The following is a 16,305-nucleotide window of genomic DNA, read 5'->3' on the forward strand; positions in this document are numbered from 1 at the left end:
TTTTCTTAAATTATTTTCTTTTATTGCATGCAGTTTAATGTAAAGTAATTTACAGATCTAATTAATTTTCTGTGTTCATTAGGTATTTCCAAGGCACCATAACGAGATACACAACAGCAGCAGTGAAGGCTAGAGTCGGCCAGGGCCAGAGCGGCAGTCACGTCAGGCTCACCGATGGCAACACTTGCCATCTGCTCGGCTGTTTGCGTGATGATAATAATCGTAAGTATTTGAAAGGTTAATTATATCACCATGTAGCTGTCTTTTAAAATAAGAAATTGGGATTAATCCCATGAGGCAGCAGCGTACTGACTGCACAAGAGATGATCAAATAGTGATTGGAATTTTTTTAGTTTCACAGCAATTATATAGTGGATTATCGATTTTTTATATTTTATGTACACATTCCTGATGTCCCCCCTGTGGGTCCGGGGATTAGGATAGGCCCGAGGTATTCTCGCCTGTCGTAAGAGGCGACTAAAAGAAGTCCATCCCCCTCACGGGGGTAGTTAGCGCCTGCGTCCGGAGACGGACGGTTCCACGACCTATAATTGTGGTCTTTTTGGTTTTTCACTTCTCGTTTCTTCCTTCCTTTTGTTGATTCCTTTCTTTGCTCTTCTCCACCTCATTGTCTTCCTTACTCTTTCCCTTGACTTCTCCTAGCCTTCTCATTGCCTTCTTCTCATTGCCTTCTTCTCATTGCCTTCTTCTCATTGCCTTCTTCTCCTTGCCTTCTCATTGCCTTCTTCTCCTTGCCTTCTCATTGCCTTCTTCTCCTTGCTTTCTGAAGGCCGACCCACGCGTTCGCACGCGTAGCCGGTGACGGGGTAACGCGTAAGTCCCCGCCCTGGGTAGACATGTAAGGCACGCGCGTACCACCTGGTAAAGGCCAGGCCTGGGGAGGGGTGATTGCCTGAGCTGATACCTTCTGACCATGCCGATTGGTCCCTCCGTCTGTTTCTCGGGAGGTGTGACCTGAGGTGTAAACATTCACCTAAGGCGGGAGTGCCCTCTGAGAGGGTCCCCACAAGGAAGGAGCGCGCCATCGGAGATGCTGGCAATCATGGGGGATTCCTTCGCAATGGATTCTACTCCATCGCTTTCGACTTCTGCCCAAAAATGGAAACGTGACCAGCCACCAGTGACACAGTTCCTCCTCGTTTCTCATTCTGAGGACGGAAAGGATTTTTCCTCTGTCAACCCTTTCGTTATCCAGAAGGGCGTAGATGCCATAGCCGGATCTGTCAAATCTTGTACCAGGTTGCGTAACGGTACCTTATTACTGGAAACTGAGAGTGCCTTTCAGGCACAAAAACTGCTTCGGGCCACACTCCTGTACACGTTCCCTGTCCGAGTGGAGGCCCACCGAACTTTGAATTCGTCTCGTGGTGTAGTCTATACTAGCTCCCTCGACGGATTGACTGACGAGGAGATTCAATCTCTCCACGCTGAGCAGGGCATGACGGCTGTCCATAGGGTCATGAAAAAGGTCAACAATGACCTTGTACCGACCCGGACACTTTTCTTGACCTTCGATAGTGTTAAGCTGCCATCGCGCATCAAGGCGGGCTACGAGGTTATTTCTGTTCGCCCCTATGTCCCGACACCTACGCGCTGCTACCAGTGTCAGTGTTTCAATCACACTCGACAGTCTTGTTCCAATGCGGCTAAATGTGTCACTTGTGGCAGGGATGCCCATGAGGGTGACTGTCCACCTCCGTCTCCTCGTTGTGTTAACTGTCAGGGTGACCATGCCGCATCCTCCCGCGACTGTCCTGTCTATAAGGAAGAATGCTGTATCCAAGAAATTCAGGTCAAAGAGAAAGTGTCCACCTCGGCTGCTCGCAAGCTATTGGCTAGTAGGAAGCCCGCGCTGCTCCCAGCGGGGAAATACAGTACTGTCCTCGCCTCTCCTCGGACTACCAGGGAGGTAGCAACCCAGACATCCGATCTGACCTTCAGCACCACGGTCGTCCATTCGGCCAGTGCTAAGATCGCGCGGTTGACGCCTCCTCTTCCTCCCATCACCCCAAAGACACCAGCCCCTTCATCAGCTTCTGCTAAGACGAAGACCCCGAAGTCAGGTGCACGGGCCTTCAAGAAATAACCCTCCCATGCAGACTGTCTACGTACCTCGACCTCCAAGCCTTTGACCGGTACTTCCACCAAACGTCCTTCCAAAAAGGCTCATAGGAAGCACATTTCTCCTTCTCCGTCACGGCGCATTTCTTCTCCTGCGCCACCCAGCGGTTGCTGCCCCAGGCCGTCATCCGTTTCGCCTGGCCGCACCGCTGGTAGCCGTACATCTGGCCATTCACCGGCGGAGGAAGCTCCCCCTCCCGGCCATCCTCCCGAGATGGCCGATGAACCTATCGACCCAATGGACGATGACTGTCCGCCTACTGATATCGGCGGCAGTGCTCGCTCGAAGCCAGGCCCTCAGCGGCCTTCGAGGTGACCCCTTCTTTCATCTTCCTTTTCTTACGATGGCATTTATTCACTGGAATATTCGCAGCATTCGCTCCAACCGAGAGGACCTGAAGTTGCTGCTCCGCTTGCACCGTCCGCTCGTCGTAGCCCTCCAGGAAACGAAGCTACGCCCATGCGATCAAATTGCCTTGGCACACTACACCTCTGTGCGTTTTGACCTACCCCCTATGGTAGGTATCCCAGCTCATGGAGGGGTTATGTTGCTGGCCCGGGATGATATTTACTATGATCCCATCATGTTGCACACCGGCCTGCAGGCAGTTGCCATCCGCATTACTCTCCCCACTTTTACGTTTTCCTTTTGTACCGTTTACACTCCATCGTCATCTGCCGTTACCAGGGCTGACATGATGCAACTTATATCTCAGCTACCTGCACCATTTTAGTTAACTAGAGACTTCAATGCCCACCATCCCCTTTGGGGCTCTCCAGCATCCTGCCCAAGGGGCTCCTTGTTAGCAGACCTTTTCAACCAGCTCAATCTTGTCTGCCTCAATAATGGCGCCCCTTCTTTTCTTTCGGACACATCTCACACCTATTCCCATTTAGACCTCTCTATATGTACTCCCCAACTTGCACGCCGGTTTGAGTGGTATGCACTTTCTGATACATATTCGAGCGACCACTTCCCTTGTGTTATCCATCTCCTGCAGCATACCCCCTCTCCGTGCTTCTCTAATTGGACCATCTCCAAGGCAGACTGGGGGCTCTTCTCTTCCAGGGCGACCTTTCAGGATTAAACCTTCCCAAGCTGCGATCGTCAGGTTGCCCACCTCACGGAAGTCATTCTTGCTGCTGCTGAATATTCCATCCCTCACCCTACTTCTTCTCCACGTCGCGTACCGGTCCCCTGGTGGTCCGCAGCATGTAGAGACGCTTTACGTGCTTGTCGACGTGCTTTACGCACCTTTAAACGCCACCCTACAGTGGCGAATTGTATCAATTATAAACGATTACGTGCTCAGTGTCGTCGTATTATTACAGAAAGCAAGAAAGCCAGCTGGGCTGCTTTCACAAGCACCTTCAACAGTTTTACTCCTTCTTCTGTTGTCTGGGGTAGCCTGCGCCGGCTATCTGGCACTAAGGCCCACTCCCCAGTTTCTGGCTTGAAGGTCGCGAATGACGTCCTTGTGGCCCCGGAGGCTGTCTCCAATGCCTTCGGCCGCTTTTTCGCAGAGGTTTCGAGCTCCGCTCATTACCACCCTGCCTTCCTCCCCCGCAAACAGGCAGAGGAGGCTAGGCCACCTAACTTCCGCTCCTCAAATTGTGAAAGTTATGATGCCCCATTCACCATGTGGGAACTCGAAAACGCACTTGGCCGATCACGGTCCTCTGCTCCAGCGCCAGATTCTATTCATATTCAGATGCCAAAGAACCTTTCTCCTGCGGGTAAAGGTTTTCTTCTTCGTACATGCAATCGCATCTGGATTGAGGGACATGTTCCCGCATGCTGGCGCGAGTCTATTGTTGTCCCGATTCCTAAGCCGGGGAAGGACAAGCACTTGCCTTCCAGTTATCGACCTATCTCGCTTACCAGCTGTGTCTGTAAAGTGATGGAGCGAATGGTTAACTCTCGATTGGTTTGGCTGCTCGAGTCTCGACGCCTACTTACCAATGTACAATGTGGATTTCGTAGGCGCCGCTCTGCTGTTGACCATCTGGTTACCTTGTCGACCTTCATTATGAATAACTTCTTGCGGAAGCGCCCGACCGCGGCTGTGTTCTTTGGTTTGGAGAAGGCTTACGACACCTGTTGGAGGGCGGGCATTCTCCGCACCATGCATACATGGGGCCTTCGCGGTCACCGCCCTCTTTTTATTCGTTCCTTTTTAATGGATCGACAGTTCAGGCTACGTGTGGGTTCTGTACTGTGAGACACCTTTCGCCAGGAGAATGGGGCGCCACGGGGCTCAGTTTTGAGCGTCGCTCTCTTCGCCATCGCGATCAATCCAATAATGGATTGCCTCCCAGCTGATGTATCAGGCTCCCTTTTCGTGGACGATTTTACTGTCTATTGCAGCGCGCAGTGTACACGTGTCCTGGAGCGCTGTCTTCAGCATTCTCTTGACCGTCTTTACTCCTGGAGTGTCGCCAATGGCTTCCGTTTTTCTGCCGAGAAGATGGTCTGTATTAACTTCTGGCGCTACAAAGAGTTTCTCCCACCGTCCTTACGACTCGGTCCCGTTGCTCTCCCAATCGTGGAGACAACCAAATTTTTAGGCCTTACATTTGACAGGAAACTTAGCTGGTCTCCACATGTGTCATATTTGGCCGCCCGTTGTATCCGTTCTTTAAATGTCCTCCGTGTTCTCAGTGGTATGTTGTGGGGAGCGGATCGAACCGTCCTACTTCGTCTATATCGGTCGATCGTCCGCTCCAAGCTGGATTATGGGAGCTTCGTATACTCCTCTGCACGGCCATCCATCTTACGCCGCCTCAACTCCTTACAACATCGGGGTTTACGACTTGCGATCGGAGCATTTTATACTAGTCCCATAGAGAGTCTTCATGCTGACGCTGGCGAATTGCCACTCACCTACCGGCGCGATATACTGCTTTGTCGGTATGCCTGTCGGCTACTCTCAATGCCCGACCATCCGTCTTATTGTTCCTTTTTTGACGACTCTCTCGACCGTCAATACGGGTTGTATGTCTCTGCCCTGTTACCACCTGGAGTTCGCTTTCGTCGCCTCCTTCAACACCTTAATTTTTCACTCCCTGCAACCTTTCGAGTGGGCGAGAGCCACACGCCACCTTGGCTCCAGGCTCAGGGCCGCGTTCACCTTGACCTCAGCTCGCTCCCGAAAAAGATTACCCCCAGTTCGGTCTACCACTCCCGTTTTTTGGAACTTCGTTCGAAGTTCATCAACATGACTTTCATTTATACAGATGGCTCTAAGACCAATGACGGGGTCGGGTGTTCCTTTATTGTCGGGGCACAAAGTTTCAAATACCGGCTCCATGGACATTGTTCGGTCTTCACAGCTGAGCTCTTTGCCCTCTACCAGGCTGTTCTTTACATCTGCCGCCACCGACATTCTGCTTATGTCATCTGCTCCGACTCCCTGAGCGCCATCCAGAGCCTCAGTGATCCGTACCCGGTTCACCGTTTTGTACACCGGATCCAATGCTCTCTTCAGCAGCTGGTGGACGTCGGTTCTCCGGTTAGCTTTATGTGGGTTCCTGGCCATGTCGGTATCCCCGGAACGTAGCTGCAGATGCCGCGGCCAAGGCTGCGGTCCTCCAGCCTCGGACAGCTTCTTGTTGTGTCCCTTCGTCCGATTATAGCAGGGTCATTTGTCAGCGCATTTTATCGCTGTGGCATGCCGATTGGGCTGCACTTACAGACAACAAGCTTCGGGTCATAAAACCTCTTCCCGTGGCTTGGACGTCCTCCTCACGCCCTTCTCGGCGGGAGGATTTAGTTTTGGCCCGGTTAAGAATTGGACACTGCCGGTTCAGCCATCGCCATCTGCTGACGGCTGCGCCGGCGCCGTTCTGCCCATGTGGGCACTTGCTGACGGTTCGACACATTTTAATGTCCTGTCCAGATTTTAACACACTGCGTCTAGATCTTAACCTGCCAAGTACTTTCGATGCCATTTTAGCAGATGACCCACGAGCAGTTGCTCGTGTTCTTCGTTTTATCAATTTGACCAACCTCTCTAAGGACATTTGATGATGCTGTTTTTTAATCCTATGCCTGTCAGTCTGTCTTTTATCACGTTTTCCCTTTTAGTTGTTGTTTTAAACTTGTGCCTCACGGTGCATTCTTAACGTTGTCAGGGCGCTAATGACCATTGAAATTGTGTGCCCTAAAACCACAAAAAAAAAAAAAAAAAAAAAAAAAAAAAAAAAAAAAAAAAAAAACATTCCTGATGTATGTGTCTCACCATATAGCAGAGATGATAACTCGTGATAGGCACAACAAAAAGAGTCGCGCAATTATAGCTTTCAGCCATTTAAGCCTTTGTCAGCAGTACACACACACACACACACACACACACACACACACACACACACACACAAACGTGCAAATGCAACTTGCACACACATCTGCAGTCTCAGAGAACTGAAACCACACTGCGAGCAGCATCACCAGTACTTGATGGGAGTGACGACTGGGTGTGTAAGTAAGAAAGAGGCTGGGGTGGGGATAGTATGGTGGGGGTGATGGACAGTGAAGTGTTGCAGTTTGGGTGGAGGGCAAGAGAGAAGGTGGGAGGGGGGTAAGTACTGGAAAGGAGAGAAATAAAAATATATTAAAATACTGCGTGTGGCAGTGAAATGATGGCTCTGTAGTGCTGGAATGGGGAACAGGGAGGGGGTTGGATGGATGAGGACAGTGACTAATGAAGGTAGAGGCCAGGAGGGTCATGGGCACATAGGATATATTGCAGGGAAAGTTCCCACCTGTGCAATTGAGAAGGATCCATATGGCACAGGCTGTGATGCAGTCATTGAGATGAGGGATATCATATTTGGCAGTGTTTAGCAACAGGGTGGTCCACTTACTTTTTGGCCACAGTTTTTTGGTGGCGATTCATGTGGACAGACAGCTTGTTGGTTGTCATGCCTACATAGAATGCAGCACAGTGGTTGCAGCTTAGCTTGTAAATCACATGACTGGTTTCACAGATAGTTCAGCCTTTGATGGCATAGTTGATGTTAATTACAGGACTGGAATAGGTGGTGGTAGGAGAATATATGGGACAGGTCTTGCATCTACGTCTATTACAGGGGTATGAGCCATGAGGGTAAGGGACTTGGAGCAGGGGTTGTGTAAGGATTGACGAGTATGTTGTGTAGGCTCGGTGGAAGGTGGAATTACACTGTAGGAGGGGTGGGAAGGATAGTGGGCAGTACATTTCTCATTTCAGGGCATGACAAGAGGTAATGAAAACCCTGGCAAAGAATGTAATTCAGTTGCTCTAGTCCCAGATTTTACTGCATTAAGAAGAGAATGCTCCTCTGTGGCTGGACTGTGGGACTTCGGGAGATGGTGGAAGACTGGAAAGATAAGACACGGGAAATTTGTTTTTGTACAAGGTTGGGAAGACAATTATGGCCAGTGACGGCTTCAGTGAGACCCTCGGTATATTTAGAGAGGGACTGCTCGTCACTGCAGATGCAATGACCACGGGTGGCTAGGCTGTATGGAAGGGACTTCTTGGTATGGAATGGGTGGCAGCTGTCGAAGTTCAGGTATTTCTGGTGGTTTGTAGGTTTGATATGGATGGAGGTGCTGATGCAGCCACCTCTGAGGTGGAGGTCAACATCTGGGAAGGTGGCTTGTTGTGTTGAGCAAGACCAGGTGAAGTAAATGGGGGAGAAGTTGTTGAGGTTCTGGAGGAATGTGAATAGTGTGTCCTCACCTTCAATCCAGATAGCATAGATGTCATCAATGAAACTGAACCAGGTGAGGGGTTTAGGAGTCTGGGTTTTTAGGAAAGATTCCTCAAGATGGCGCATGAAGAGGTTAGAATAGGATGATGCCAGTTACAGATGATGACAGATATCTCGGTTGTAGAAGCCTGCCTTTTGATTGTTCAGAAAGTGTTCCACATTAAAAATGTAAATTTCATTTGGAAAATGGCTGCCACCCAATGGATTCTTTGTCAGAGGAAAATATCACTGGATGGAGAATGTGTGTGGCAAGAATTTATAGGCGAAAGAAGCAGCATGTCTGTCCTGTACAGAATGAGCTGGGACACTGTTGTGGATCAAAAATATGCCTTCACACTGCCGCTTGTGACACTTCACATTGACAGCCTCCTCTAATTATCTCACCTGGAGATTTTTCCAGTACATTGCTGTGGAGATTTTCCCCTTAACATTATAGTCTGTTGGCACAACAGATTGTTCCAAAGAACACACAGCACCAAATTATCTGATGATGTTGGGATCTTTGCCTGCTTTAGTGGTGTTGTGTAAGTAGATGTATGTAAATGTGTGCTGTCTCATTAACTGTGATTAAATGGCTAAAGAAGCCATCTGAGTTAGCCAAACACAGAATCAATACATACACTGCTGCTTCAGTTTCAGTGGGTTTCTCAAGTGCGTGTGAGTAGTTGACACATCCTGTCGATGTCAGTTGTTGTCGTATTCATAACATCATGCAACATTTTGGAAACTGACCTCTTAGTGATTTCCATTTTTTCCACTATTGCCTCAATTGTTGCGCACCAGGTTACTCACTTTGTGGTCCTTCAGGCAGATGGGCTGCTACACCATTCTTCATCTTTGAACATGTTTTAGCAAGTTGAGAAACAAAATTGCTTCAGCTGTAAAAATATTAGGCACTACCAATTTCAGAGCACTTACAGCTGCATTTCAGGTACAAATCTGTATATAAGTGGACAATCAATCGTGTAGAAAACCAATATTCTGAAAGCTATGATGAAGCTGTAATGAAACATGTAGTCCCTGGAATCGAAACACGTAATCACTGGAAGAGTCATGACTCAGCTTGCATTGTTATTCCAATGAAATAATTACCCACAAAAGTGTGTCTGCTATAAAAGTACTAAAACCTATGAAGAAAGATTAAGAAACAATGAGGATGAATTTATGTAATGTTATAATGGACAAGGGGAAATGTAAGAGGCACTCACTGAATATCAGTGTGTGGAGGTGAATGTTATCTGGGTGGCAGACTGTAGGCTAAAACATTTGACAGTTTTTTTTTTTGTGTGTGTGTGTGTGTGTGTGTGTGTGTGTGTGTGTGTGTGTGTGTGTGTGTGTGTGGAGAGAGAGAGAGAGAGAGAGAGAGAGAGAGAGAGAGAGAGAGAGAGAGAGAATATTCCAATGTGTAGTGCTGGAATGAAAATAAGTAAACTAAATCATACCTCAAAACAGGAAAATAAGTTGCAAATATGTAGCATATTATCATGTTTCTGGGTACAGTTTAACTATCACATTTGCAGCAAATAGCTCTGTTCCTGGGAATGATTTAGTTTACTTGATGTTGTTGTTGCATAAAAGTTAGTATTCTCTCTTTCCATCATTCTAATTTTCATGGTGTGTGAAAGTCATCTGGGTTGCTTGCTCAACCTTCAGGAGATGGAGTACACCTGCTTATTATAGTATCATGTTGTATTCTAGGTTTTAATGGGACCCCATACATAGCATACATTCCTTGACATACTAATATTATAGCAGTCAAAGTTTTTAGCCAATAGGTTGTTACCTAGGTGGCATATTAAAGTGTGTGAACATTCATGTGGTAACATCGGCGAGTGCCTCTTAAATATCCTTATCCACTATGGTGTTATGTAAATTCCTCCTTAATGTTTTTATCATCTTCGCTGCTATTATGCAAGTGTTTTCCACCATATTTTATTACTTCTAGGACATACGCATTTTTGGGAATAATCTATTTAATGGGAATGACAATGAATGCTACGTCTTCCTATAATAATTATTTAAATTGTGAATTGATGCCATCCTCAGTATATGCTTCATTACAGTTTGATCTTAGCTTTGGGATTATTTATTTTCTACAGGATTCTTTTTCTGCTTATATACAGTTTTGCACCCAAAGATGCAGCTGTAAGTGTTGCAAAATTGGTAGTTCCAAAGAATTGAAGGATTTTACAGCTGATATGGTTTCATTTCTCAATATGGTTTCTCATGGCTGTGGTTGCCCAGATAATTCTTTTGTTTAATGACGCAAAGTGTCGGAGGCATTTAACTATTGAGTGATGAATTGTTACCTTACACTTCCACTTCATTTTGGATTGTAGGGTAATTGTCCTCCTCTAAGTGCAGAAAATGCCACACTGTTCCTGTTTATCAGGAATGCAGAGGTTTGCCTACAAACAATCAAATAACTGTTACATAATTTTATTTTTTCAAGGTGGTGATGAAAATTTCAGGTCTCTTCTGTGCTGGTGTAAGATGGCTGCAGATATGGCTCCCCAGCAATTTTTGACTGATGTATCAACTGCGAATGACACATTGGGGTTTGATTTATATAGTTAGCTTATCCACTGTATGATTTTCTGACAGTATACTGTAGTATTAGTACTGCTAGTAATACCATACTCGAAAAACGTAGGGTTTGGAACTGTATGTTTCTTCTTCCTTGGGGAAGGAGAGATTGGCTAGGGTTGATTGCAAAAATGGGGCAACTCACACGGATCAGACTGAGAGGACCTGTGTGTTGTGAGGAGAAACTTGTGCAAAGCTCAGTTTGGTTATATTTGCTTATGTGGATCAGTTTTGTGAGAGCTTGCCATGATGTATGTGTCAGTAAATTTGAAATGAGATGCATTTTTGTTTGGGAATTGTGGCTACATGCTGGAATTTTTTAAATTATTAACAAAATGTCATAAATGTATCCCTACTGACCACCCCCAGATACTATTACTTCAGAATTTCACCTATGGAATAGAAGTATTTGAGTAGAAATTATTTCACTTTGTTTTAAAACATTCATTTTTTACCAGTATCTTTAATTCAAAAAAGAGATGATAAAACACTTTTATGGATGCATACTTTTTTCTTTCTGTGGTGGATTAAGGTTAAATTGTAGGTAGTGGAGGACATTCTTGTTACTAGCAAACTATTCATGAGTAGTAGTACTCTTCTAAAAATTGTACCTAACTCTGCACAACAGACTTCATAAGAATAAATGGGTTGTGAAGCTTTTGTTAGTCAACCAAATTTTTAAACAATGCCTGCCCAAAATTCATGGATTGCCATGAGATTTAAATGAGAATGTCATATTGCATTGTTGGCTGAGATATCTCATGGAGTGGATTCAGTTACCTGTATGAAAGGGTGTTTTTCCTCCATCATACTGGCATCTATCTTCATTGGTAGGTGGGATCTGTGTCAGTATTGGATTTATAGTATGTAGGTGAGTGTAATGAAAGCATGTATAGTGTCATGTTTGTGTTGCATGGTGGTGGTGCTGGTGATGGCAGTGTTTGGAATTTAATGCAGGAATTTAGCACAAATATGGGTGTGCATAACATTCATGCCACCAGCTCTTCTGTCCTTGCTGGCCAGACACTAACATTGAAAATTTTCTCCACACTGAAGATTCAAACAAGTATACCTCAGAGTTGAGCTGTATGATTTTCCACAGGATGGTAGACATAGCTCTCTGTCACAGTTTGGCAGTGGCCATTCATCTTGGTTGACAGCTAGTTGGTAATCTTAACAATATAAAAATCTGAGCAATGATTGCATCAGAGCTGGTATGTAATATGGCTATTTGCACTTGTGGCTGCACTCCAATGGAGTGGGCAGGGGGGGGGGGGGGGGGGAGGGGGGGGGCGGCGGCAGGTGGGCGGGCAGGCATCATAAGCCGTCAGGACTGGAATCAGAAGTGCTTGGTGCTTGGATAGGGCAGGTTTGGCACCGGGACCTAGGCCTCCCGCAGGGTTATGATCGCTGTGGCAACGATTTCGGATTGGGGGGAAGGCATAGCGATGGTCTAAGATATTGCAGAGGTAGGGTGGGCAATGGAACACCATTTTAGGATGGGTGGGAAGTATATTTGGTAGGAAGTAAGAATATCTCATTTCAGGGCATCCTTTGATAGGGCTTTGACACTATATCATTGTGTCCTGAAACAAGGGACATCTTAACAGAGGTTCTTCCCATCCCTCCCAAAGTATTATTCCATGCCCACACAACATCCTAGTTCATCCCTTTGATACTTCCAATCCCTCAACTCTCCACATATTATCTCCATTGGAGACATATGTGCAAAACCTGACCAATCCACCAAAACAGTGCTTCCAGTCCCAGTCTTGTCACAGAATTATTCCAACCTATCAGAGGATAGGCCACATGTGGAAACAGCTTTGTAATCAGAATCTGAATCTTATTGTCTCATAATGCACAAGTTAAATCATTGATTTTATGTTCAGGAGACTCATCAGCTGATGTTGTTGTTGTTGTTGTTGTTGTTGTTGAAGTCTTCAGTCCTGAGACTGGTTTGATACAGCTCTCCATGCTACTCTATTCTGTGCAAGCTTCATCATCTCCCAGTACCTACTACAAACTACAACTTACATCCTTCTGAATCTGTTTAGTGCATTCATCTCTTGGTCTCCCTCTACGCTTTTTAACCTCCATGCTGCCCTCCAATACTAAATTGGTGATCCCTTGATGCCTCAGAACATGTCCTACCAACCGATCTCTTCTTCTAGTTAAGTTGTGCTACAAACATCTCTTCTCCCCAGTCCTATTCAATACCTCCTCATTAGTTGTATGATCTACCCATCTAATCTTCAGTATTCTTCTGTACCACCACATTTCGAAAGCTTCTGTTCTCTTCTTGTCTAAACTAGTTATCGTCCATGTTTCACTACCATACATGGCTATGCCCCATACAAATACTTTCAGAAACGACTTCCTGACACTTTAATCAATACTCAATGTTAACTTGCCATTGCCAGTCTACATTTGATATCCCCTCTACTTTGACCATCATCAGTTATTTTGCCCCCCAAATAGCAAAACTCCTTCACTACTTTAAGTGTCCCATTTCCTAATCTAATTCCCTCAGCATCTCCCGACTTAATTCGACTGCATTCCATTATCCTCATTTTGCTTCTGTTGATGTTCATCTTATACCCTCCTTTCATGACACTCTCCATTCCGTTCGACTGCTCTGCCAAGTCCTTTGCTGTCTCTGACAGAAGTACAATGTCATCGGCGAACCTCAATGTTTTTGTTTCTTCTCCATGGATTTTAATACCTAATCGGAATTTTCTTAAGATAAGTCATAGGGTCAGTATTGCCTCACGTGTTCCAATATTTCAACAGAATCCAAACTGATCTTCCCCGAGATCAGCTTCTACCAGTTTTTCCATTCGTCTGTAGAGAATACGCGTTAGTATTTTGCATCCATGATTTATTAAACTGATTGTTCGGTAATTTTCACATCTGTCAGCACCTGCTTCCTTCGGGATCAGAATTGTTATATTCTTCTTGAAGTCTGAGGGTATTTTGCCTGTCTCATACATCTTGCTCACCAGATGGTAGAGTTTTGTCATGACTGGCTCTCCCAAGGCCATCAGTAGTTCTAATGGAATGTTGTCTACTCCCGGGGTCTTTTTTCGACTCAGATCTTTCAATGCTCTGTCAAACTCTTCACGCTGTATCATATCTCCCATTTCATCTTCATCTACATCCTCTTCCATTTCTATAATATTGTCCTCAAGTACATTGCCCTTATATAGGCCCTCTATATACTCCCTCCACCTTTCTGCTTTCCCTTCTCTGCTTAGAACTGGGTTTCTATCTGAGCTCTTGATATTCATACAAGTGGTTCTCTTTTCTCCAATGGTCTTTTTAATTTTCCTGTAGGCAGTATCTATCTTACCCCTCATGAGATAAGCCTCTACATCCTTACATTTGTCCTCTAGCCATCCCTGCTTTGCCATATTGCACTTCCTGTTGATGTCATTTTTGAGACGTTTGTATTCCTTTTTGCTTGCTTCATTTACTGCATTTTTATATTTTCTCCTTTCATCAATTAAATTCAACATTTCTTCTGTTACCCAAGAATTTCTACTAGTCCTTGTCATTTTACCTACTAGGTCCTCTGCTGCCTTCACAACTTCATCCCTCAGGGCTACCCATTCTTCTTCTACTGTATTTCTTTCCCCCATTCCTGTCAATTGTTCCCTTATGCTCCCCCTCAAATTCTGTACATCCTCTGTTTTAGTCAGTTTATCCAGGTCCCATCTCCTTAAATTCCCACCTTTTTGCTGTTTCTTCAGTTTTAATCTACAGTTCATAACCAATAGATTGTGATCAGAGTCCACAGCTGCCCCTGGAAATGTCTTAATTTAAAACCTGGTTCCTAAATCTCTGTCTTACCATTATGTAATTTAGCTGAAACCTGTCAGTATCTCCAGGCTTCTTCCATGTATACAACCTTCTTTTATGATTCTTGAACCAAGTGTTAGCTACGATTAAGTTGTGCTCTGTGCAAAATTCTACCAGGCGCCTGCCTCTTTGATTTCTTAGCCCCAATCCATATTCACCTATTACATTTCCTTCTCTCCCTTTTCCTACCACCGATTTCCAGTCACCCATGACTATTAAATTTTTGTCACCCTTCACTATATGAATAATTTCTTTTATTTCATCATATATTTCTTCAATTTCTTCATCATCTGCAGAGTTAGATGGCATATAAAGTTGTACTACTGTAGTGGGCATGGGCTTCGTGTCTGTCTTGGCCACAAAACAGTGCATTCACTATGCTGTTTGTTGTAGCTTACTCGCACTCCTGTTTTTCTATTCATTATTAAACTGACTTCTGCATTACCCCTATTTGATTTTGTATTTATAACCCTGTATTCACCAGACCAGAAGTCTTGTTCCTCCTGCCACCGAACTTCACTAATTCCCACTATATCTAACTTTAACCTGTGCAGATCCCTTTTTAAATCTTCTAACCTACCTGCCCAATTAAGGGATCTGGCTTTCCACGCTCCGATCCATAGAACGCCAGTTTTCTAGCTTCTGATAACGACGTTCTCTTGAGTAGTCCCCGCCCGGAGATCTAAATGGGGGACTGTCTTACGTCTGGAATATTTTACCCAAGAGGCTGATAACTATGATAAATTATGTGTGGAGTACAATATTTTTATATAATCACAATAAAATCTGAATTCTATGTATTATATCCTGCTCAGATGGTCAGATCATTAAAAAATTCATCAACAGAGTATTAACTTTCCTGCACCAGGGTGCTATTCTATTCTCTTTTTACTGCCTCAGTTTGGGCATTTCTAAAATTTGTGCCTTTCCATTTATTGTATAGTTTCATTCCCATGTATTGTGGAGTCTGTGCAGAAAGATTAAGCCTATATGCAGCAACATGAAGCTTTCTTTGGTTCTAGTTTTGTAACTATGCTGGAAATTGAAAAAAGAGCTTAGGGTTATTACTTGTGAAAATAATTATTCCATATAGATATAATGAGGGAATGCTTAGTATCTTAAGATCTCTTAATAATGGCCAACTAGATCCTTTGGCATTGCACAACATATGTTTCTGATAATTTTTTTCTGCAAAACTAATATTCTTGTCGTGTTGCTAGCATTCCCCCAGAAGACAATGTCATATCTCACTACTGACTCAAAGTAACTATGGTATACTATTTTTTGTGTGTCTATACTAGTGACATTGACTAAGATTGTCATAGCAAATGCCGGGCTGTTTACTTTATTTTTTAGATAATCTATGTGTGAGGACCATGATATGTTTCTGTCTAATTGCATTCCTGCTTCATTTAGCTCCTAGCTTCTGCGCATAATGTGAATATCATTTATTTGAGACTGTTTTGTCTTAAATTGCATCAGCCCTGTTTTTGAAATATTATCTTTAAGCCATTTACATGGAACCAAACATCGAGGTTTCTATGACCTTTTCAGGAATCTTTTCTGTGTTTTTGTTTTCTACCAGTACTGATGTGTCATCAGCAAATAAAACTGAATTATATAACATGTTTCAGTTATATACCTGAACCATAACCTGGTCCATCTGGATCATCCTCTCCTCCACCAGCTTTCTTGAACAGTACAGATGGTAGTTATACTTTCAATACTTTCTCCAATTTCAAAATTATTGTGTCCTTTGTCTTCTATAACCTGTTGTTCCCACACAATCTACCCAACAGCTTCTGCTGCATCTGTCCCACATCACCTCCCTACTTATGTTCCCTCACCTTCACTCTGTGCTTCTCTCTTCCAATGAACCCACCGGTCTTTCTTCCCCTCTCTGCTCCTCTCCTTACCCATTCCCCTTTTCTCCCCAATTTATCCCCACTTGGTGCCCCACAG

Source organism: Schistocerca piceifrons, chromosome 2, assembly GCF_021461385.2.
Source record: "Schistocerca piceifrons isolate TAMUIC-IGC-003096 chromosome 2, iqSchPice1.1, whole genome shotgun sequence".
Taxonomy (NCBI): domain Eukaryota; kingdom Metazoa; phylum Arthropoda; class Insecta; order Orthoptera; family Acrididae; genus Schistocerca; species Schistocerca piceifrons.